This window comes from Macrobrachium nipponense, chromosome 3, assembly GCF_015104395.2.
Source record: "Macrobrachium nipponense isolate FS-2020 chromosome 3, ASM1510439v2, whole genome shotgun sequence".
Taxonomy (NCBI): domain Eukaryota; kingdom Metazoa; phylum Arthropoda; class Malacostraca; order Decapoda; family Palaemonidae; genus Macrobrachium; species Macrobrachium nipponense.
The window spans coordinates 26978464-27003357 of record NC_087202.1 but is presented as its reverse complement, the minus strand read 5'-3'; the positions used below and the strand labels follow the sequence as shown (position 1 = coordinate 27003357).

At 42.6% G+C, this 24894-nt stretch overlaps 1 long non-coding RNA gene across 1 annotated transcript in view; it reads left to right on the top strand.

The window, feature by feature from the left end:
• LOC135221668 (uncharacterized) overlaps positions 1 to 24894 on the top strand; it is a 133515-nt gene that overhangs the window by 5736 nt on the left and 102885 nt on the right. The window contains exon 2 of the long non-coding RNA XR_010316061.1: positions 10337 to 10425. This is a non-coding gene — a long non-coding RNA (uncharacterized LOC135221668). The remainder of the gene's footprint in view (positions 1 to 10336; positions 10426 to 24894) is intronic.

Sequence of the window (24894 nt, the reverse complement as noted above, 5' to 3'; positions counted from 1 at the left end):
AGAGATTCCTCAAACGTGGGATCAGTGTTTAGCTCAAATAGAAAGTGTTTGAAAACCAGCCAAAATACCACTAACCAGCCAAAGTGAATTTTTACCCACCAAATTAGGAAAAAAAGCCAAATTTGGTGAGAAACTGCCAAATCTGGGAACCCTGTTACCACCCAATCCTTCACTCAGTCCGGTAGCAATGTAGGGGTCATACTGTAACGTGTTTGGCTAAATACATATATCCCTCCCGTAAACCCCCATTTCTTTCCTCACTAAGAAGTCTGAGTTTAGGCCAAAAGCTCCCTTACAGTTAGCGCATGCGCAGTAGCATTAGCGCATGCGTAGTAGGATTCAGTGTTGTGGTAGTAGTAGTAGTAGACGAATATGGATGTGGAACGGCTCCACTATCGCTAGTTTTGTTATTTCTTATTTCCGCCTGTATTTCGTGTTTTTAAAAGTGATAAATGTGGGAAATACCACAATAACACGGCAAAATCTCCCCCAAGTGGTTTCTCCCCACCCAAAACCCCGGTTCCCACTGGGGGTCCCCCTTACCGTAGGATAGAGTTGGGGTTTTGTCCCCACCCAAAACCCCGGTTCCCAATGGGAATCCCCTTTACCGTAGGATAGAGTTCAAAGGTAAATTAGAGTCGTCCGAATAAATATTACTTCAAATTCTTGTTCAGGAGGTAAAACTGCATAGAAAAACCGCAACTGCCATACTCTGGGCCGCCGCGGATAGGTACACTAGATCTACCGGTTAAATACTAGATATGATCCCTTTTATGCATTGATATACCTAATTCGTAATCAGTGTGATTTGAGCTGATTTTGGTATTTCTATATAGGCATTCCGCATCGTTTGTCCCCCCGAATACGAAAGCCACCAGGAATTGGGGTGTCAAATGTATTTCGCCGTGTTTAGTATGAGCTCCTGGGGGTTAATTACAGTTGTCCAAATAAGTATTACTTAAAATTCTTGTTCAGGAGGTAAAACTGCATAGAAAAACTGGAACTCTCATAGTCTAGGCCGCCACGGAATAGTAATAGAGACCTATCCTGATTTTTTTTGTACGTTGCTCAGTTCAGAGTGCGGTGTGATAAGGTTAGCGGTGCCAGCAAAGAAAGCACACTTGGCATGCTCCTCGGACTGGTCAACATAACCACGTCAGCAGCATTATGACAGTAGACCTAAGAAGCTCAACCAACAGTCATAACAATATGAATTAAAACAAGTTTTCTTTGAATGTTGAAGTTTTCGGCTGCGTTTAGGCTAAGCTGCCTGTATGTTGCAAAATGTTTTATAGGCCTAAAAGATTATCTAAGCCTTCTGAGATATAATTAGTTACTGATGAATTTATTTGTAGGATTGCCTGTTCTTCGAGGAATACAATAGGAATATGAATTACAATGAGTTTTCTTTTAATGTTGAAGTTTCAGGCTGTGTTTAAGCTGCCTATATGTTGCAAAATGATTTATAGTAGGTGTAAAAATTAATCTAAGCCTTCTGAGATGTAATCTGTTACCAATGTTTTTATTTGTATAGATTACCTGTTCATTGAGGCATAAAAGGACGATGATTTTAATTATATGGAGAAGATGGCTATTAATCAAAATATAATAAGTATTAATATCAAGGCGTATGGAACACTTGTTTTTATACTGGGTTAAAATATTATTTTCTTAAAAGTCTTTCTGCTCGCTTTAGGTGTATAATTTATTCTTTGATGAGGTAACTTGAAGTGCAATAATATGTAGGTAACCTCATTTGCTTTCTGGCCAGTTGTTGTTAATATAGAGATGTGAATGTTAAGTGTAAAGTAAAGAAATCTAACACCTAGGCCTATGAATAATATCTTGGCTTTGACAAATAGGCGAATATTTGCTAGTATACCATCATTCTCTAAATATTTAAGATAAAAAATAATAATGTATGAAAATCCAAATATTCCTTTAACACATATAAAGTAGTAAATGTTTTCAAGATAATTTCATGGTCGCTACTAATTGTAGACCTTACACCAGGTGGTTGTTGTTGCACTGACACTAGTGAAGGATATGTCACACATGGTCCTCACTACTTTTGTATATACATATTTAAATTTTTTTTCAGCATTGAGGTTTAAAAGCAATCAAATAGGACTATTTCAAATTTTATGCTTGCTTTGGTTAGTAATGTTATGACAGTTTTTTCCTTTTTTTAAAAATTTGAACTGAGGTTTGAGGATGACTTCATTTTGGTCAAATGCTTCAGCGATGAATGAACGAAAGTTTTGAACATGTTTCATAAGAGTTTTTCTGAAATTTGGCTACACGTGACATTTTCTTAGAGTTTTGAAATACAGTGGTACCTCGAGATACGAAAGGCTCAACTTATGAAAAACTCGAGATACGAAAGCAAATACGAAAAATTTTACGGCTCTACATACGAAAATTGTTCAAGATACGAAAGGTTGTTGCTGTAAAGTCCGAGATTCACCCAGACCAATGATAACAATTTTGAAACTCGCGTGCCGTCAACTGAGTAGACTCGCCACCATCCTCCCGCTCTTCCATTGGTTCTTGATGCTAGTCACCGCCATGAGATCCTTCTCTCCTATTGGTCAGCATCCCTCCCATGATGCATCTACGTAGCAGCGTGCTTCTTCTGCCACTGCACGACATCATCGGTATCGTAATCACACAGTGTTCGTTCGTTCTAACGATTTCGTTTATTAGTGTAAATTTGTAGTGATTTTGTTGTAGTACATATACTTTATCGTGTTGTGTGAGAACTTTACTACATACATATACGTACTACATAGCATAATTACGTACAGTACAAGAAAGTTGAAATTCACAGAAGGAAGAGGATGCTCTCTTTGGAGACGAAGATGGAGATTATCAAGAAGTATGAAGCTGGTGTGCGATGGAGTGTGATCGCCAAGGAATACGGCTGAAATCCGTCGACAATAGGCACCATCCTTAAGCTGAAGGATGTCATCAAAGCAGCTACACCTTTCAAGGGCGTCACTATTTTGTCCAGCAAGAGGACCCACGTGCACAATGAAATGGAAAGGCTTCTTGTATGGATAAAAGACAGAAATCTATGGCGATACAATAACGGAGACGGCAATCTGCCACAAGGCCAGCGCTATTTTTTGGCGATTTGATGGCCCAGGCCGAAGACGACGAGGGAAAAGGGACAGCAACACCAACCCCAGACTTAAAGGCTTCATATGGGTGGTTCGAGAAATTCTGTAAACGGACTGGCACCCATTCGGTGGTGCGGCATGGGGAGGCGGCCAGCTCGAACACGAAAGCGGCCGAAGCCTTTAAAAAGACGTTCGACGAGATGATGATCAAGGAAGGCTACAGTTCTCAGCAAGTCTTCAACTGTGATGAGACTGGCCTTTTTTGGAAAAAATGCCTCGTCGGACGTACATCACGGAGGAAGAGAAGAAGCTACCCGGGCATAAGCCTATGAAAGACAGGCTTACGCTTGCACTTTGTTCGAACACCAGTGGGGATTGCAAGGTGAAGCCACTACTTGTCTATCATTCCGAGACTCCTTGACCCTTCAAGGCCCACAAAATGCTTAAGGAGAAGCTTCCAGTGATGTGGAGGGCTAAGGCGAAAGCCTGGGTAACGAGGCTTTTGTTCACCGAGTGGGTAAATCTGTGTTTCAGCCCGATAGTGAAGAAATTCTTGGAAGAGAAGTGCCTCCCTCTGAAATGCCTGCTGGTGTTGAACAATGCCCCTGCTCACCCTCCTGGCCTCGAGAAAGATATCCTAGCGGAGTAATCCTTCATCAAGGTTCTTTATCTTCCGCCTAACACCACCCCTCTCCTCCAGCCCATGGACCAGCAAGTGATATCGAACTTCAAGAAGCTGTACTATACGAATCATCTTTTCAAGAGAAGTTTTGACATCACCGATGCCACAAACCTCACCTTGCGTGAATTTTAGAAGGAGCATTTCGATATCATAATATGCATCTGACTCATCGACCAAGCTTGGCAGGAGGTTTCGAGGCGAACCTTGAATTCCTCATGGAGGAAACTCTGGCCTGATGCCGTATCCGCCAAAGACTTCGAGGGATTCGACGGGGGGGGATGCTGGTGCTGCAGATTCAGAAACAGTTGACGATCCTGAAACTGTTTCACGACCAGATCTTGACGAGATCGTTGCACTCGGCAAGTCCATGGGGCTGGTCGTCGACGAGGATGACATCAATGACCTTCTCGAGATGCACCAAGAGGAGCTTATGACGGATGACCTGTAGGAGTTGGAGGCCATGCCTCATAACGTTGTTCAAGAGGAGTTCTTTAGCAGCGGTGAGGAGGGGGACGACGACTCTATGACAACGGCAGAAATTAAGGATGCTCTAGCTGCTTTTCATAAGGTGCAATCATTCGTAGAAAAGAGACACCCCGAAAAGGCTTACACAGGTCGTATGCTTGCACAGTTTGATGACGTTTGCCTGAGTCGTTTCAGGAACATTGTCAAAAGTAGGCAGAAGCAATCTTCCTTGGATAGTTATTTTTTAAAGAGGCCTTTAGTAGGGGTAGTAAGCAAAAAGGAAGAACCAAGTGATACTAAAAACAGAAAGTTGAAAGTGGTGAAGAAGTTGAAATTTTGTAAAAAAAAAAAAAAAAATCAATCAATCAATAAAATAAAAAACCTAAAGTTTTAAAAAAGTAAAAAAAAATTGTAAAAATAAAAAGAGAAAATGTTTCATTTTAAGTTTTTTTGTAAAGTTAAGTGTTACGGTTTTGTTAATGTGTTTTGTAAAGTTTAGTTTATGTTTTCCTTACATTTTTTTGTGTGGTTCGTAAAGTTAAGTGTATGTACGTATCTGCCATTTGTCTTTCTCTGTCACCACTTTTGGAGATAGCCTCACTCGAAAGGTGAGCTTCCACATTTTACTACATACGTACAGTATTTCTTGTATACCATGTACACTAATACACTTTATTTACAGGTATATTAACAGTACGTATTAAGTTAGTTATTGAATGGTCCAAATTGTTGTAGTATTTCATTGTTTATAGGTCAATTTAGCTTTATTATGAAATTTACTGGGGTGTTTTTGGAGGGCTTGGAACGGATTAGCCCTTTTATATGTAAAATGCAGTCCAAGATACAAAAAGCTCATGACACGAAGGCCGCCTCAGAACGGATTAATTTTGTATCTCGAGGTACCACTGTATATGACATTCCACTCTTATGAAACATTATGGCCTTATTGTATGCGATAATCGCGTTTTCGCATTGAAATAATAGATAAATTTGGAGCATGCTAGGTTGCCAGTTAGTGAGTTTTGAACGAAATCCTATGGAGTTATGTCGCTTGAGATATGAGCATCACTGTACTTTTAAGTACTAGCCCACCTTTTACCACTCTTGAACTACTACATTGCTCACTTTATTTTTGTAAGGATAATTAAATTTATTTGTGTCTTGCATAATTTAGTAGTGGAATATGGACATGATTCTTTTGTTTAGATGTTTTGTAGCTTCATAGGATTTTTATGCTATTGGCCTAGCCTGTACAAAATTTCTTTTCCTCATCTGATTATATACATATTTATTTATTGTGAATGCCATTTTACTTTTTCCACTATATTATTTGTCTTTCCTCAGTAATTTTATTTTCCCAGTGAGCACCGTTTAGCGCCATATTATGTTGACTGTGTATTAGGTATTGATTGTAAGTTTTCCCCATCCAACATCAATACTCTTTTGCAAAGATACCACAACTTAACCCATCACAAGGGAACCTAAGTCTAATCTGTCACAGGAAACCATTGTGTAACCTGTAATAAAAGGGAACAAGGGCACTTGAATGTGGCTTGTTCAAGGATGTCATAGCTTAATTAACTCCAGTGTATTTTACTATACAAGGAGTCAATTGCTCCATTAGCTATGGACGGTGTATAGGTTGTGTGCACAGTGCTTAAAGAAATAACTTGCAATTATAATTAAAAGGGTATCTTTTATAGTTTTAGCTACAACTAAAAATTGCAATTTCTGGTTGTTGATTACCCAAGCCTTTACAGAAGACTCATTCATTTGTCAGTTTCAGTTTATAGGTTGCTTGAATAACATCTCTCCGTGTCAGCTTTTTAAGTTAAGTATCTGCCTTTCAGTTTTTTCATGAATGTTGTGAGTTTTAACATCAATGTTTAGTTTGTGGGGCATATATTCGGGACATATAATCAAAGGTTATTTTCATTTTTTTTTTTATGTATCCGTCATGCTCCTTTATGTATTTGTATTTGATCTTAAGATTTTCTGCACCATTTTGATTAGGTATTTTGTGTTAAGTTCAAGAATTTCAGTACCAGTTTTGTTCCTTACTGATTGAGTGTTCAAAGGGCAGTACAGTAGTACCTCAGACTTCGAACTTAATCCGTTCCCGAAGGCTGTTTAAAATACGATTTGTTCGAAATATGAAACTAATATCCCCATAAGAAACAAAGAGATTTAGGATAATTTGTTCCAGCCAACCCAAAAATCCCCGTTCACATTTTTTTTTCAATTCTTAATGTATTCAAAAATTAAGAGTGTAAAGTAATAAAACAGTACATTATATGAGGTAAAATTTCCAAAAATTTTGTTTCCATGTACGATTTACGAACTGTGGTGAAAATGGCACATGGCCGGGGCGGTTGGGTGGTTGGGAGGAGAGACGGGAATCCTTTGAAAAAACCGAACAAGGATAATCAAAAGAATCAATAATGATAATGTGTGTGTCCGATTGTGTGTTTGTTTGTGAGAGAGAGAGAGAGAGAGAGAGAGAGAGAGAGAGAGAGAGAGAGAGAGAGAGAGAGCCGTTCCAAGTGCCCGTGCTTCTATTGACCCACGAGTATCCAGAACTGTTGATGGACCGTCCCAGTTCAAGCACAGGTCAAGAGAAGGGACGAAACACTCGCGTGTCCCGTCCCTTTCTGCCAACACGTTGAGCACTCCTTGAATGCTCGTCAGTGCTTGGTAGATTCCTACCTGGTGTTCCGATTCTGATGATTTGAACACCTGGAGACTGTGTTCTCCCTATCTCTTCCCATTCTGCAGGCAGATTCCAATTTGCAGTCTCCTGGACCTCTCCCAATGATCGTTTGACAAAATTTGTGTCTCGCCAAGCGCATGAATTCCTTGGAATTTCGGGCTCTCTCCTAGTGTTTTGGTTTTCTATGATTTCCAAACACTCGGGCGAGACAGGCATTCTCGATATATGTAATTGTTTTTACAAGAGTCGGTAGTCTCGCCGAGCACTTGATTTCCTGGAAAATTTCAAATGCTTGTCGAGTGCTTGGTTTTATCTGTGTCCGAGCACTCGGGCAAGACATGGCTCTCCAGATTCTGTTTCATAAGACTCTGGAGTCTCACCGATCACCTGGATCACTTGCCTAGTGCTTGGTTTCTTGTTATAGCCAAGCATTCAAGTGAGGCAGCTTTCCTGATGATCAGCCTTGGGAGAGTCTGAAATCTCGCCAAGCATGTGAATTCACATGAATTCGGGCACTCGCCAAGAGCTCATTATCACAAGTGCTTAGATAGCAAGACGAGCCTCTATCAGTACAGAAGAGTTTGCTCTTCAGTCTGGTTTGGGCTTATACTGAGCATATTAATGCATGCAGACACCTTCTTGATGCATGGACATGCCCCGTCCTTGTGTCTTGAACCTTAGGGTCTGAACACATAGGGCAGCAGACACAGAATCCCTCTTTATTCTTCTTTTTGGGGCTTTGCCCTCAAAGGAGACTGTAGAGAATTGGGAGGAGGTGATAGTTCTTCGCTGATGATTGGGTTGAGGTGGGGGAATCCGACCTATTAGTAGAAAAAATTGCATAAAAATTCCATTTTGTACCTGAGAGAGTAGACACTGTGCCCTAAACAAACTGTACGCATACTCATAAGTCCTCAACTAGGAGAGTAAGTGTCATATTTTGCACTTTAAAAATTTTTACTACCTCTGTCAGCATTCTCCTAATGTGGGGAAACACTGATCAGGGGGTGTGGGGGGAACCCCCCAAAACCAAATTTCCTTTTTAGCATAATGGCACTGATAATCAAGCTTCCAAGAAGCATTAGGTAAGATCAGAGGGACTTATTGACATTACACATATGAATAGGTAAAGTTGACCCACCCAATAAAAATCTGTTTTTAGCATAAGGACACTAATATTGCATCATAATTCACTAAAAAAAAAAAAATTTAAACTCTATTGTGAGGGTATAATGTTCTAAAATAAAAAATGTTGCGACTGAAGATGAACCAAGGGAAGGGTTTGAAGGGTTCGAAAGTTTTGTAAAGGTTTTTTTTAAATTGTACACAAACTTGCAACATTTTTTGTTACATATGGTGGACTTCTTAGAACATGCACTAAATATCACCTTCCACTTAACACAAAAAATGCTATGTATTTCAAAAATATTAAGATTTCAGAATATAAAAAATTTCAAAAATATTTGGTAGTCCCCTGCACCATGTTACTTTTTTTCTTTTTATTTCTTTTAAACAATGATATGGCAGCCACTTTTAATGGACACACTTCATTTCACTCGATAACATGTCAATATGGATAAATATCGTAATGAAACTTAACTAGAAATAATCACACCATATTCACGGATGTGAGACACTATATTGTTAGGAAACAACAAGAGTCTGTCCAGAGAATAGGTAGGGACAATTAGTTAGGAAAAACCACTGGTAGAAATATATATAATAGTGAGGGTAGAGTAATGAAAGGATCTACCAGAAGTTAAGATAGGAGGTGGTAGATGTGTGCAGCATAAGACTGCACGAATAGCAGTTTCGAAAAACAAGACACAACATAGGCAGTCAATTACCAAAACAGTAAAATGCAAACCTCATCAGAAACTCTGAACTTTGACTCCTTCAGGGGGTGGTTACCATCAAGGAGCAAAACCAATCAGACTAATCTAGGGGTGGCACAGGAAGTAAGGAAAGCCACTCAAGAAGAAGTATGATGTGTCTTAGAGAGTAGTTAAGGAGGAGCTAATTGAATCAGTTAGGTTCAAACTTCATTTGAGCTCCTAGAGAAAGTCAGTTAAGAACAAGGCCTTATACGGGGAGGCTGTATCCCTTCTCCCTCTGTTCCAGTGTAGTGTAGTGTGTATTGTGAACTTATATTTTATTCTAATTATAAGCAAATTAATTAAGTGGTGTTTAACTTGCCCAGAATCCGTGAAACGTATCCACGCCATGAAAGAAAAGAAAGAACCTCCTGAGAGACATGGCTAAAACAAAATAGTTAATCTACAATGTTCCTATAAGAAAAGAAACTCACTGCAAGTGATAATTGAAGGTTAGCCCATATAACAAATAACCTTTCAAACATTACCGTAGCCACAAAGAGAACCAGAGGAAGAAGAGAGAATAAGAACTCGTAGGTACGCAACGCAAACAGAAGAAAGAGAATATAAAAAAAAATGCAAGCGTAACAAAAGTGGTGCCAGCGATCGTGGGATTCTAAGTGCGAAAACACCGATATAAAAACACACACACACACACAGTGGAAAATTAAACAGAGTGGAAGTTATAAAACTGATAGGAAGGGAGCGCTGATATGCAAGTGCTAGAAACATAAAGAAAACCAGGCACGAACTACAATTAAAAAGAAGAAAATTCAGAGTTCAATAACTCGAAGAACGAGGAAAAAGAAAAAGGGCGACGAAGAATAACGAAACATAACTCCGAGCAGCGTAGACAAAACAACACTTCGATTCCGCTGAGAAGGCGAACAAAACTAGAGCGACGAAACGCAGTGAATTTCTACGAAGAATACTGAACTAGGATCGCCGCATTCCTAAGCCATAAACTCGATAAAGGAAAACGCATTAAGGCGGATAGAAGAAGATTGAATTCAACGTAGCGGAACTTCATGGAAAGGCGATTGACGGCAGAATTCTTCAATCAACCTACGAGCGCTATACGATTTTTCCCCATGGACGAGGCAGTGCAGTAGACTTCAACCGTAGCAAGTGAAACAGAGGCAGAGCCCGGACGACGACGCAGAAGTGTCGACAACCAGAGCCATTAACAAAAAGGAAACGTTTAAAGTATCCTGATAGATTAACGTCTGACAATAAATCAAAATAGAAAATTCTCACACACTGCAATAAAATAAAAATGTTTTTATAAAATAGTTCATAACAAGTAGCTTTGAGAAAAAAATTTTTTTTTTGCCGTAAAGTTGTAAGATAAAATCATTTTCTTTCTTCCTTCATTGATTGTGATAAATCTAGAACAATAAAGATACTGTCATTCAGTTCATAAAGTGCAGTGGTGTGAATAAGGAATAACGGCATATACGTACTAATGTTAATGTTTTTCCAGATTGAAGGAAGGAAACACTTGGAAATAAGGAAATCGATAGGATATCTTGGGATCGCAATAAGGAAGACAGACTCCAGTATGAAGATAATGTAAGTACAACAGTGCATCTATTTTTTTAAATTGTATCTAGTCTAAGCGGTTGGTATGAATAAGAATTTTAAGGAAATTATTACCAGGTTGCAAAGAAGCAGAACTCCCGACCTGAGCCACTATAGCCTACATACAACTCCTGACAGACGCTCGAGACTAATTAATCAGATGAATTTTTCCCCTCGACGATCGCATAGCGAAAGTCCACCCAGTATACCGAGCTCGACAGTAGCAAATAGACCCACGACTAGTGTGATTGTTGCTAACAATAATAACATTCCTAACCCATTGCAAGCACAAACTAGGTACTCTAGAATGGCACAGGCCGCTGTAATAACACAGGCTACATGCTTTTGCGGTAATGTAGAAAGGGGTCATCCTGACAAAATTAAGTTAGAAGCATACACGATATCTCAGTGGATAATAGAGACTGAAAGTTGAATTTCAGCTAGTGGAATTACTGATGAACGCAAGAAAATAGATGAAATTCGACTTTCAGTCTCTATTATCCACTGAGATACCGTGTATGCTTCTAACTTAATTTTGTCAGGATGACCCCTTTCTACATTACCGCAAAAGCGTGTAGCCTGTGTTATTACAGCAGCCTGTGCCATTCTAGAGTACCTAGTTTGTGCTTGCATTAAGACTTTACTGAATAATTTGCCTTCAAGTAACTGATATACTAGCATTGTTGTATATATATAACCATTTTTTATTACTTTCAACATTGTATTTTTTATATGTAATCATTTTAATAATTTTAGGCATTGAGGTCACTGCCAGTAGGTGGCCGAGTGTTGTTAGGAAACAACAAGAGTCTGTCCAGAGAATAGGTAGGGACAATTAGTTAGGAAGATCCACTGGTAGAAATATATATAGTGAGGGTAGAGTAATGAAAGGATATAACAGAAGTTAAGGTAGGAGGTGGTAGATGTGTGCAGCATAAGACTGCATGAATAGCAGTTTCGAAAAACAAGACACAACATAGGCAGTCAATTGCCAAAACAGTAAAATGCAAACCTCATCAGAAACTCTGAACTTTGACTCCTTCAGTGGGTGGTTACCATCAAGGAGCAAAACCAATCAGACTAATCTAGGGGTGGCACAGGAAGTAAGGAAAGCCACTCAAGAAGAAGTAGGATGTGTCTTAGAGAGTAGTAAAGGAGGAGCTAATTGACTCAGTTAGGTTCAAACTTCATTTGAGCTCCTAGAGAAAGTCAGTTAAGAACAAGGCCTTATACGGGGAGGCTGTATCCCTTCTCCCTCTGTTCCAGTGTAGTGTAGTGTGTATTGTGAACTTATATTTTATTCTAATTATAAGCAAATTAATTAAGTGGTGTTTAACTTGCCCAGAATCCGTGAAATGTATCCACGCCATGAAAGAAAAGAAAGAACCTCCTGAGAGACATGGCTAAAACAAAATAGATAATCTACAATGTTCCTATGAGAAAAGGAACTCATCGCAAGTGATAATTGAAGGTTAGCTCATATAAGAAATAACCTTTCAAACATTACCGTAGCCACAAAGAGAACCAGAGGAAGAAGAGAGAATAAGAACTCGTAGGTACGCAACGCAAACAGAAGAAAAAGAATATAAAAAATAGCATGCGTAACAATATGAGAAACCTGAAAATTACAACAGACATCCAAAAACCAATTTCTTACCTGATAAACACAGACGTTGTGATAGCGTAAACCTGTTGCTTTCGTGTTGTTCACTGAGATGGTTGCTGTGTTGGTGGTGAGTTTCAGTGCAAAATTTGAAATAGTTTTCATACCAGAGCATTCGGTTGGTGTTCAATCAGTATTCATTCACCTCACCCTACCACTCAAATTACGTGGTTATGATCTGCTCAGTTCATTTGACTCGGCTCAGTAGGTCTGGCTCAGTCGAGTCAAGTGCTCGTGTCTGCCAAGCAAGTGCTTGACTCTGCTGAGTCTGGTGCTTGGCAGAGTCAAGTGCTTGGGCCTGCCAAGTCTAATGCTCAGCTGTGCCGATCAAACTCTGCTCTTGATCAGGTCAGTTCTTTGCCATGGCATAAGCACCCTTCTTTCCCATGTTGAGGTCTTCATGCAGTCCTGGTGTCATCTTGTCAGACAAATTGAGCCACAGGAAGGGGTCATTGTCTTCATTCTCGTCTTCTTCCACCTCTTCCCCTTCTCCTAGACTTGATTAGTCTAAGAAGGTCTACTCTCTGATGTTAAGAAACTCTGCCAGTGGGACTTTGAAAGGTATGCCTCCTTTCACTGGGGGAGCAGTTGGGTCTCCTGTAGGCTATCCTAGTCCTTCAGGGCAGGGACCAGTTATACTACCCCTGGGTATAGTAGTGTTTCGGGAAGCCATAGGAGCACAAACTTTGGTCCGTGCTCCTACTGCTAGGTCTAGAGATTCTGTCTCTAGAACTATACTCTCTTTTTTTCCATCTGTCCACCGCCTGTGGTGTTTGCGTATGGTAACACTTCGTCCCGGGCTTTCGATAGTTACGCTATGTGTGAGTTTTAGGTAAATAAAAAGATATCTGGGTGTACATTTGCCAATGAAAAGTGTTTTAATAATTTACTGTATGTGAATTACACCGTTAATATTTGAAATAGGATATTATTATAATTGTTGAATGTAAGCTGAATGTAACTATCTAAGGCCCGGGACGCAGTGTTACTATACGCAAACACCACAGGCGGGTGGACAGATGAAAAAAAAACAGAGTATAGTACTGCATTGGAAAGACTACTTTCTGAGGACACTCCAAATGTTTAAACCTCTATAAGGTATGGAGGAGTTATGTAGTTCCATTTGACAACGTCTGTGTGTGTGAGAGAGAGAGAGAGAGAGAGAGAGGGTATAATTGCTGTATGGGTCGTTAACGACTGTATTGGCTGTTGGTGAGTTCTGGGTCGTCTGCTGGTCTTGTTAGTTGTTGGTGTTCAGTGTTTTGGTTAGTTTTGAGTCAGTTCTTGGTGAGAGCTGGTGATGGGTAGTAGTGTTGGAGGAGAGTCTATTGAAGGCATTGATAGTCAGCTGAGTTGTGTGTGTTTTTTTATTTTTTTTTTATTTAGTTGTTGTTGAGTTGGTGTTGTTTGCTGAGAGTTGTTGTGCCTGTGCTGTTGTGATTTTTTGTGTTGTTTGTACAGTGGTCTTTTGTTGTGTTGTTGAGTTTTTGGTTGTTTGCTGTGTTGTTAGGTTGTGGTTGTGTTTCTTGGTTGTTTGCTGTGTTGTTTTGTGGTTATGTTCCTTGGTTGTTGTTGTTGTTTTGTTGTTGAGTTGAGGTTGTGTTCCTTGGTTGTTGTTGTGTTGTTGTTGTCCTTGGTTGTTGTGTGGTTGTAGTCCTTGGGTTGTGGTTCTTGGTTGTTGTTGTTGTTGGTGTTGTTGGTGTTGGTGTTGGTGTCTCAGTGACCTCGACCAGCAGACAGCACCGGATAGCCCGGAGTATCTGGAGTGGTTGGTAATTACATGTGTTTTGTGTTTTTTTTTGTTTGGTGTAGCTGTAGGTCAATTGTCCTGTGTGTATTTTGTTGTGTAAAGAGGAAAGTGTGACGGGGGGTGAGTTTGGCAGCTGGATTGATTAGGTTTATGTGGGGGGGGGGGGGATTTGCCTCTTGTTTTTTTTAAGCTTGTGATCCCGCCACATTTTTTGGCGCCCGCACAGGGACTGTTGGTGCGGCAGCTGCAAGGAAATTGGGGTAGTGAGTTGTGTGATTGGTAGAGAAAGTGAGGATGGAAGGATTGAAGGAGATAGAGAGGCTGAAGGAGGAGCTGAGGTTGGCGAGGGAAGCTAAGGTAAGGTTGGAAGTGGAGAATGAGAGGTTGAGGGTAGAGTGTGAGAAGCTGAAGAGCGAGTTAGAGGAAATGAGAGGAATGCTAAGGGGTGAAAATGGAAATGAAAGAAGAGGTGAAAGGAGCGGAAGAGAGAATGGTTGAGAAAATGGACACAAAATTCGGGGTTGTTGGGTTGTGCAAGAGATGATGCCGGAAATGATGAAGGGATTCATGGGATTGGGAGCTGTAGGAGTTAGGCCTACTGGGTCTTGTGACGGGCCAGGAGTGGTAAAGGAAGTGAAAGAGCGAGTGGATGAGAGTACAAGTGACGAAGGTGATTTGGTTGTGATAGGTAAGGGAAAGGAGGGGAAGACACAGGATAAGGATAAACTTGAGGACAAGAATAAGAAGGGGGCTGAGGAAAAGAAGAAGACTAAGGGAAAGAAGGTTAGTAAGGGTGACGGACAGGATGAGACTTACTGAATACATTGGGGAGAGGGCTGAGAGTGATTTAGATAGCGGTGAGTGGAAACAGGTAGGTAGAAAGAAGGGTAAGAAGAGCGTAGTTAAGAGTATGGACATGAGTATGGAAGTGGATTCACTGTATTCAGAAGAGGGAAAGAAGAGTCAGAATGGAAGTAGCGAAAGTGAGAGTGAGAGTGAGCAAGAAGTACGAAAGGCTGTGTATATGAGAGAGGTACCCTGATGTGCACAATACGAGAAATATGGTAGTAGGGACATAGGGGACTTTTTTAAGGAATGAGAGAGGTATTTTGAGGCAAAGTATGGGGATAACAGAGTCTGGGCAAGAGAGTTAGGTAGCTTTTTGATGGGATTTTTGTTGAGTATGCATGGGGTAATGATGAGTGTAGGGAATGTGCCGTATGAGAGTGTGAAAGCTAGGATTGTAGAACAGGCAAAGAGGATAAAGAGTAGCGTTAGATATAGGAGAGAAAGCAAGATTTTGAAGAGGCAAGAATGAATGTTGGTGAGCCGTTCTCAATGTATGTCTGTAGGTTAGAAACATTAGCTAGGAAAAAGTTTGGGGACGAAGGGATAAATGAGTGTAAGGAGTTAGTGCAAAAGTTGTTGGCAACTGTACCAGAGAGTGTATGAGTTGATAAATCTGAAACGTAAGGAGGAAATGGGATGGATGAATGAAAGGTTGACATGGAACAACATTTTTAAACATCTAACTTATCTGGTAGTTTTATATATAGCTAACGTCCCTGACGTCACGGCAGAATTTCAAAACTCGCGGCAATCGCCGATTGGGTAGTCAGGTGCACCACCTGTGCGCCCTCTACCCAGGTACGTAGAACCGTTCCAACTATTCCTCAGATCTTCCCTGCTGCCACATCGGTGACATCATTGGAATTTCGCTCGTTTGGCCCGTGTTTTTTCACAGTTATTTGGTGAAGTACACTTTGGCTTTGGCTTTCGCTTGTTGTTGGGCGCATGTGGATCATCTTGATAATGATGATGGATCATAATGAATGATGATGATAAGAGAATGTTTGATTTAGAATATTATTGCTTTGACTCTTGCTTATTCTTGATCTCTCTTTTGCATTTTCCAAACATGGCTGACTCTGCTTCGAGTGTAAGAATGTGAGTGAGAGGATGTAATACTCGGCTTGCTAAAACCTCGATAGATCCTCATTCAATTTATATGAATTTAGAGGCAAGAGTGGTGAGTTGGATGATAGGAGGAAGAATGTGTCCATTTACCTGAAAATGAGTGGATGGATATTATTGCTATGTGCGAAAGCTTGAAAAGAATAAGATCAGGAGAGCGAAGAGTAGTATGTCTCGCTCTTCTAGAAATGGTCAGGGAATTGACAATTCTCTTTCCCTTGTTAGTGATCCTACTGATCCTGCTGATCCCTACTGATACAGGTGTTGGTCCAACTTTAAAGGACATGATAGCGACCATTCAAGCCCTTGGTAAAGGTAGAATCCCTCGTAGAAACAGGGAGAAATCAGGGTCGAATGTGAGATATCTTAAAATCACAAGTTACAGTGCTAAAATCAGTGCAAGTGCAGTGGAGGGTGCGACCACTCAGATCTGTCGCACTCCTAGTCCTAGACCTCTTCCAAGCTCACCAACCCCTGTGAGAAGGAATGTCGACCGACGAAGGGAGGCGAGAGGTTTTAGCTCCCGAGCGGCCGTCCCCTCGAGCGTATCTGTTGACGATCCCCAGGACGCTCACCCTCGCCATAGGTAAGGCGAGGTAAAATTATTATGTTTTTCAGTTGATACCGCTCGGATCTGTCGTGCTCCTAGTCCTAGACCTCTTCCAAGCTCACCAACCCGTGAGAAGGAAAGTCGACCGACGAAGGGAGACGAGAGGTTTTAGCTCCCGAGAGGCTGTCCCCTCGAGCGTACCTGTTGACGATCCCCAGGATGCTCACCCTCGCCATTGGAAAGGCGAGGATAAAGTGTTTTCTTCGTCGTCTGACGACGCAGTACCCAGATAGGGCTGGCATCAAACTTCGAAATCTAGACCCCTCAAAAGACTACATCCAGTAGAGCAGGACGCCAAACGTCAAGAACTGCCAGGATGTAGTCATTGGAGCAGCCCGAAGCGCTTCCCTTCCAGCTCCGATATTTGCTCTCCTACCAAGCTAAGACGCAAGATGTCGCACAGGCGGCTGTCGTCTTTGGTAGGAGGCAAGGAAATATCGGACGGGGGGAGGCCTTTGGTGCCGGCAGCAACTCCGGAATGCTTCTCTTTCGACTCCGATGCTTGCTCTCCTGCCAAGCTAAGACGTAAGATGTCGCACAGGCGGCCGTCGTCTTTGGTAAAAGGAAAGGAAGTATCGGATGGAGGGAGGCCTTCGGTGGGTGCTGCAACTCCTGAACGCTTCCCTTTCGACTCCGATGCTTGCTCTCCTACCAAGCTAAGACGCAAGATGTCGCACAGGCGGCCATCGTCTTTGGTAGGAGGAAAGGAAGTATCGGACGATTGGATGCCTTCAGTTCATGCTCCAGCTCCTGCGGATTGGCATTCGTCTTCAGGACGTTCGTCTCTAGCCGAACAGGATGAAGAGAGAGATATTGATGTTGCGGCTTCCCCAGTCTGTCCCCAACAGCAGGAAGCTCCACAGATTTCCTTACTGCAAGATTGCAGCAGAAGCTCTCCTCATTAATGCAGTCTTATCAGCCTGCTACAAGCAAAGACAGCATACGTCAAAAGCTTGGACGAAAAGCTAGACGCCAGGACGTCATGCCTCAAAAAGCTGGACGGCAGGACATAGAGCGTCAAGGTTTTCAACACCTAGACGACAGACGTCACCAGGACGCCGAGCGTCAAGAGCCTGGACGCAAGGACGCCAGGCATCGAGATTCTGGACGCCAGGACGCTAAGCGTCAAGATTCAGGACGCCAGGCGTCAAGGACACCGATCATCAAGATTCTCGACGACAGAGCACCAAGAGTCAAGAAGCTGGACGCCAGGATGCCAGGCGTCAAGAGGCTGGACGCCAAGACGCCGAACGTCAAGTATTTGAACAGCAGCACGCCAAATGTCAAGAAGTTCGACACCAGGAAGCTGAGCGTCAAGATTCTCGACGCCAGGACACCTGCAGGCATCAAGAACATTCTTTGGAAGCACCGACGAAGCATGACATCGCTACGTCGGTTATGGGTCGATCGGAAGAAGGGAAGGATGTCCTCCCCCTTCTCCTTTTGGTCTGACGGAAGACTTTTCCGACGAAGAGAATCAAAGAGATCTACAGCCTTCGTCAGACTTGAAACGACTTATGAAAGTTTTCATGGAACTTTTTCCGGAAAACTTTGTTCCAGCTGCCCCTTGTTCCCCACCGTCAGAGTTCACTCTAAGGAAGGCAACTAAGAAGTCCGACTTCACAAAGATGGTGTTATCATGCTCTTGGAAGAGAGCGTTGAAAATTATGAAGGAATGAATGGACACTAAGAGAGACCATGGAAAGACAGCTTTCTCATTTCCTCCGGCCAGATTAGCCTCCAGATCTGGGAGTTCCCACTTCTTCCCATGGGGACTTCTTGAGTCTTGTGGACGCTTCTCGTCGGACGGCCATGGGAAAGATGAAGGTTTTTTGGTCTTCCTCTGAAATGGACCACCTCCTCAAGGGAGTTTTAGAGCCTTCGAGGTGTTTAATTTCTTAGATTGGACTCTGGGATCTTTGGGGAAGAAATTAGAAGCCTCCAAGTCTATTGACACGGAAGAACTGGTTCACCTGATGTCTTGCATAGACAAAGCTCTTCGAGACGGGTCGAATGAGCTAGCGGCTCTCTTCTCAGCAGGAATGCTTAAGAAAAGAGCCCAAATTTTTTCTTTCCTTGCTTATGAGGTCACGCCCATTCGTCGGACCTGTTTTATGCGCCTCTTTCAGCACAAGAGTTGGTTAATGAGGTCTCCTCTGCCTTAGCCCAAAAGGCCACGCAGGACTTAATATCGAGAATCCCGATAATTGTTTTTACGATAATCGGGAACCTCGCCGAATGCTTGAATTCCTGGAATTTCTAGCGTTTGCAAGAAGAACTGCTACTGAAGTAAGAATATCTCTCAGTAGACGACCAACCCTGGAATACAGAAGAACGAACGCGAACATCCAGTTTGGCTTGAACTTAAGTCTTCGGGTTTTCTGTTTTCACTATTGAAGCTTTCCTTAGGGGAAGACTTCTCCTTCACTCTCTTGACTAGAGAAGGAAGAGTGTAGATTTCCAATCCTTATTCTCATTCCTCGAAGGGAAAAGAATTTAGGATGGAAGTCGTTGTACAGAAACCTACAAATATACGACGTATATTACCCTCGTGACATGATTCTGTTAAGCAGTTGAATTGTCCGGGTGGTAGTCGCATACCGTAGTTAATTCTACGACTCGTCTCCTAATGGAACTGCAATTCGGGACTGTCTGCATCTTCCCAGGAGTTACCAGTTTCGATTTTAAGATACTTATGGTATGGTCACGACAACAACACCTCAGTTTTCTCAGTTTTTTGTATTTACCGAAATCCGTTTCGTTTAAATATAATTGCTCGAGCATAATAGATCCCTTTTTTAACGCTCGATTATTCTAGCCGAACGCATTCCTTCGAGGAATGGATTACCTGGCAACTCAGGATAGCAAGTGAGCAAGAACTAACTGAGTAGGCCGGGACTGCAGAAAGACACCAGTACCAGCTGGCTCTCCGAGATGCACGGTCGGTTTATGTCTCTCTCCCCTACAATGATTGACTACCGAACCTTTTCTCTGTCCAACAATATCGGACTTACGTCTCTGATTAACGGGTATTCTCGCATACATGAATGACATCTGCATCCCCTTGGATATTGCGAGAATTTTCGACAGAGATATATATTCTGGACTCTTTCATCTTTATGTTTACCGCACGGTAACAGAAGTCTTTACTAGTTTCCCGCTGTATCGCATTGCAATAATGCGGAATGTTTCTTCAGACCACTGAGTTTGTCTTCAAAATATCTCATATTTTGAAGGGTGCAATTGTTCATTGTTCACCCCGAATTGACAGATATATTCGGGGGATATCGCCTGCTCCCCGACCTGCCAGCTCTACTTCCAAATGATCAGCCCATGAGAAGTAGTACTTCCCTGTGTTTTTCATTGCTGGAAACTGCCCCGCTTTCATTGCAACTACAACCCCTCACCTTACAGCAATGAAATAGCTGTTAGCATTTTCAGTCCTTTTTAAGCACAGGTTCAGAACCTTGAGAATCCTTCTCTCGATTTGGCTGTGAAGACGTAGGTTGCATTCACTTTCCACCTTCGTCTTCAATGGAACATAGTGTTGTTTTCTTCTTAGCTGAGATTCAACTACTATGGGAATGTCTTGCCATAAAGGACCTCGGTCTCCAGAGGGCAATTGACTTTCGCCTATTGGGCACATGCCTTAAGAGAATCATCACCTCATTAAGAGATTCACCACCTCGCCGTCCAGCATCAGTGACAAACAAATAGACAATTTGTATGGTCTCTCGGCATAACCCTTTAAAAGGCAAAGATCACGTGACCTGCTGGGATGCTTGGACAACTTGCCTCACTACCGAACGCAGTCAGTAGGCAGCTGTCAGAGCGCCCAAGTCAGTTATGGTTTACGCTGTGGACTTATAGGTTGTTCCAGAACAATCATTACTTCATCCTAATAGATTGTCCCAGTACCCATACCATGGACACCCACCATGGAGTATCGCTGTCCTATCCATTGCCGAGAAGAAGAATCTTCGCTGCAATGGGATAGGAGAATGAGAGACTCTTTGCTGCAGACTTTAAGAGAAGTCGTAACGTTTCGACCTCGACCATTAAGCAATACATAAGCATGTTCGCAGATGTCTTCAATGACAGGAACTTAGACGTGTCTGAATATAAAGATCTCCAAAACCTTCTCAGATCCTTCGACACTACTAAGGAGAGACTACAGTCCCCTCCAGCATGGAATCTGGACGTAGTCCTGAAGTTTATCATGAGTGATAGGTTCGAGCCTTTACAGGAAACATCATTTAAGGACCTCACCATGAAAACTCTCTTCTTAGTTAGTCTAGCGACAGCGAAAAGAGGTGATCTACCGGCCTGCCCTGGGTGGCAGGACTAGGAACCATTCCCGTTTTCTATCATATTTTCTCTGTTGCCGGTGGTATCAACATTGTTGTTACTACCTCCTGACTGGAATTTGCTTTTCAAGGCAATTGATCATCTTTATTGGACTTTTTGGTGATGTACCTGGATCGTTGTTTTGGCATTCGCTACTGTGGACTGGATTTGGACTTGCTTTTGATTTTTCTACTAGAATGTCTGATTCAAGTGTTAGTGTGAGAGTGTGTGTGAATGTAGGCTGCAAGGTGAGGATACCGAAGGCTTCGGTTGATCCTCACACTGTATGTCGTAAGTGTAGAGGGTTTGAATGTTCTTTGGCTAACACCTGTCATGAGTGTGAAAGGTTGAATGCTAATGAATGGAAGACTCTAACTTCTTACTTGAAGAAGTTAGAGAGGGATAGATTTAAACGGGCTGCACAAAAGGGTGTGAGTACAAGGCCTATTGAGCCTTTTCCTGAGTCTAACTCTCCTTTAAATAATGTATTAATAAACATTACCTTAATATAATTTATCTAGCCCTAAATCCCCAAAAACCGCACCAAAATTTACCACATTGGCAACCCTGTTACCTCCTATTCTGTCCGCCAGTTGGCAACACTGTCGTTGACAGATACAAAAACCTTCCCTCAAATCAGTTGTTAACGAGCGCCCGTGTTGTTTACATCACGGCCGCTCTTTATAAATTTCCTTAAACATTTTTGTGCCTTTAAAGCTTTCATTATTTGTTAAATGAGACTTTATGTGAATTACCACTCACGCATTACATCACGAAATAGTGAATTAACTTTGATTTCTGTTGTGGTTCTTATCTTAAATTATGAACTTTTGCGCGACCCGGAACTACTGACCTGTCCAATTCTACAATGGATTGCCAAGAAATTACGATGCTTCCTTCTGCCAGCAACATCAGGAACTGTCCGGTTTGTGGGACAAGGATGAGTAGCAGGGAGTATGAACCCCATGACATTTGTAGCTCTTGTCGTGAACAGGTTTGTGACTTGACTTCTCGTTGTGAAGTATGTAAGCCCTGGTTTGACGAGGATATGACTGCTTATATGAAACGCCAAACAATCTTGCAGCGTAAAAGATCGGTTAAGGAGAAAAAGAAATCGATTGCTAGAACTGTATCTAACGAATTCTTTGACTTGGGCGCTCATGGTTCTGGCTCTTCGGTTTCGGTATCGTACGACTCCGATTCCGAATTAATTGATGCTTTGCCCCCTGTACAACCGGTAATTAGTGAAGTTATTTCTGATGTAGATTCAAAGATTTTGGCAATGGAAACTACCTGGAAACAGAATTTTCATACAATCAACTTACCTGTCAGATATATACATAGCTAAGACTCCGTCGTCCCCGACAGAAATTCAAATTTCGCGCCACTCGCTACAGGTAGGTCAGGTGATCTACCGGCCTGCCCTGGGTGGCAGGACTAGGAACCATTCCCGTTTTCTATCATATTTTCTCTGTCGCCGGTGGTATCAACATTGTTGCTATTACCTCCTGACTTAGATTCTTATTTCATCCTTTGATCATCGTTTATCGGCTTTTTGGTGACGTATCTGGATCGTGTTTTTGGCATTTGCCACTGTGGACTGATTTTGGACTTGCTTTTTGGAATTTTCTCAGTATGTCTGATTCAAATGTGAGTGTGAGAATGTGTGTGAATGTAGGCTGCAGGGTGAGGATACCGAAAGCTTCGGTTGATCCTCACACTGTATGTCGTAAATGTAGGGGTTTCAGTGTTCTGCTACTAATACTTGTCATGAATGCGAGGGATTAAATGCAGAAGAATGGAAGACTTTAACTTCTTATTTGAAGAAGTTAGAGAGGGATAGGGTTAGACGTCTGATAGGTGTGAGTTCAATGCCTATTGAGCCTTTTATTGATACTTATTCTAATCCTGATGATTTAGATTCTCCCTATGTGTCTAATTCACAAGGTTTACTTTCGGAATCGGCCTCGGAAATCGCCGATCTGAAAGCTACAATTCGAGACATGAAGTCCAAAATGGCGGACTTACAAGGTAAGGCTAGTGAAAGTGAGCATTACAGTGAAGTGAGTTCTCCCAGTGTTGTGGAGGGGGCGTTTGATCGTCCCTGCGACGCTCCCAGGCCTAGACCTCTTCCAAGCTCCCATGCCCAGAGGAGAAGGAAAGTCGAAAGCCTTAAGGAGGTCGTGGGGAATCCCCAACGGTCAGACATCCCTTCAGCAAGCTCTGTTTCGTTGCAGGCTGCTCAAGGGCGCTTTAGAAAAAGCGTCCTACGGGAGTGTTTCTCATCCTCTCCCTCTCCCTCACCTAAACGAGGGTGGAAGGAGTCGGATTTATCTAGGCCTCTGAAACGGCATTTGAAAGAACCTGAATTAGATTCTAGCCCGGAGCGTTTCTCAGATGACGCTCCCTCGTCTATTAAGAAGGCGAAGGTGGCGTCAGCGTCACCCGACGTGGACGCGGAAGAACATTTTCCTACTTCTCCCCCGATTGAAGATGACGTGGGAGAAGCTTCAAGGAAGATTATCTTGGCAGTACAAGAGCAACTGGCCTCTTTGGTGGGAGTGCTAGCGCCTCGTAGGAAGGACGTTGCGCTTCCAATCAAGAAGTCTCGTCCTCTCTCCCCTGCGAAGCGAGAGGCGTCATGCAGACGTGAAGTTTCCAAACATATCGCGAAATCGGGAGAATCTTACGGAAGACATGTAACGCCAGAGAGACGTGAGACGTCTTCTAGGCATGAAGCGTCATTTAAAGCTGCTTTTAGACGCGAGGCTCCAACCAATATTTTGGCGTCAGTTAGGACGCCTTTTGAGAGCGAAGCGTCTTCCAGGCGCGAGGCGTCATCCAGACGTCAGCAGCCACACAAGCGGGAGGCGTCAGCCAGGACGCTTGGCGGACGAGAAGCGTCATCCAAGCGGGAAGCGTCATCCATTTATGGAGAGAAGCCTGGGCTGTTGGCGCCTTCCAGGACTATTAAAGCGGGGAAGAGGAAGGAATATCATTCCCTTAGCCCCTCTCCTATTAGGAGTTTGTCTCCTCCAGAGGAAAGACGTACTGAATTGGCAGCGGAGACTCATCTAGACCCCGAGTTAGAAGTAAACTCGGAGGAGGAGTATCAAGGAAGAGAAGGTCTGTCGAACTATAAAGTTTTGACAGCCTTGCTTCTAGAGGAGTATGGAGACGACTTGACTCCTGCCTCTCCTCCTTCTCCGCGCTCTCTTTTCTCTAGTGCAAAGACGAAGAAATCTTCGTCTTTTCTTAGAATGAAGCCCGCCATTTCGATGAAGAGGGCTCTTCAGTCTTTAGACTCTTGGATGAAGTCGAAGAAGGAGTTAGTTAGAACGGTCTTCTGCATGCCTCCAGGGAGACTAGCTGGTAAAAGAGGCATTTGGTATCAGACGGGAGAGAATATGGGTATTTCTCTTCCGTCTACGTCAGAAGCGGACTTTTCGACCTTAGTTGACGCTTCACGTAGACAAGGTTTGAACTCTGCCCGTATAACTTGGGGCATTTCAGAACTGGACCATCTCCTCAAGGGACTCTTTCATGTATTGGAAGTTTTCAACTTCTTAGATTGGTCCCTTGGGGTGATGTCCAAGAAAGCCCATGATTCTGAAGGACTCGAACCAGAAGTCCTTCTGTGTATTTTGTCTTGTATAGACAAAGCGGTTCAGGATGGCTCGGTTGAGATCTCCTCTTTATTTGGAGCAGGTCTTCTTAAAGAGGACAGTATATAGTGCCTTTTTAACCAAAGCGGTCTCTCACGCTCAGAGGGCAGTGCTACTGTACTCGCCTTTGTCTGACTTTTTGTTCCCTTCTCAGTTAGTGAAGGACATTTCTCGTTCATTAACTGAGAAGGCGACTCAAGACCTTCTGACGCAGTCAGCAAGGAAGAAGAAACCTGCTTCTACTACTGACAAGAAAGGACCGAGTACATCAGTTCAGCCCTTTCGAGGTGGCACCTCCAGAGCTCCCGCAAGAAGGAAGGCTCCTGAGAAGAGAGGTAGGTCTGCCTTTCGTCCCTTTAAAAAGGGAAAGTGATGCTTCTCTCCTCCAAGCACCAGTAGGTGCCAGGCTCCTGGGATTTGTGGAGGCCTGGGCACTTATAAACGCAGACGC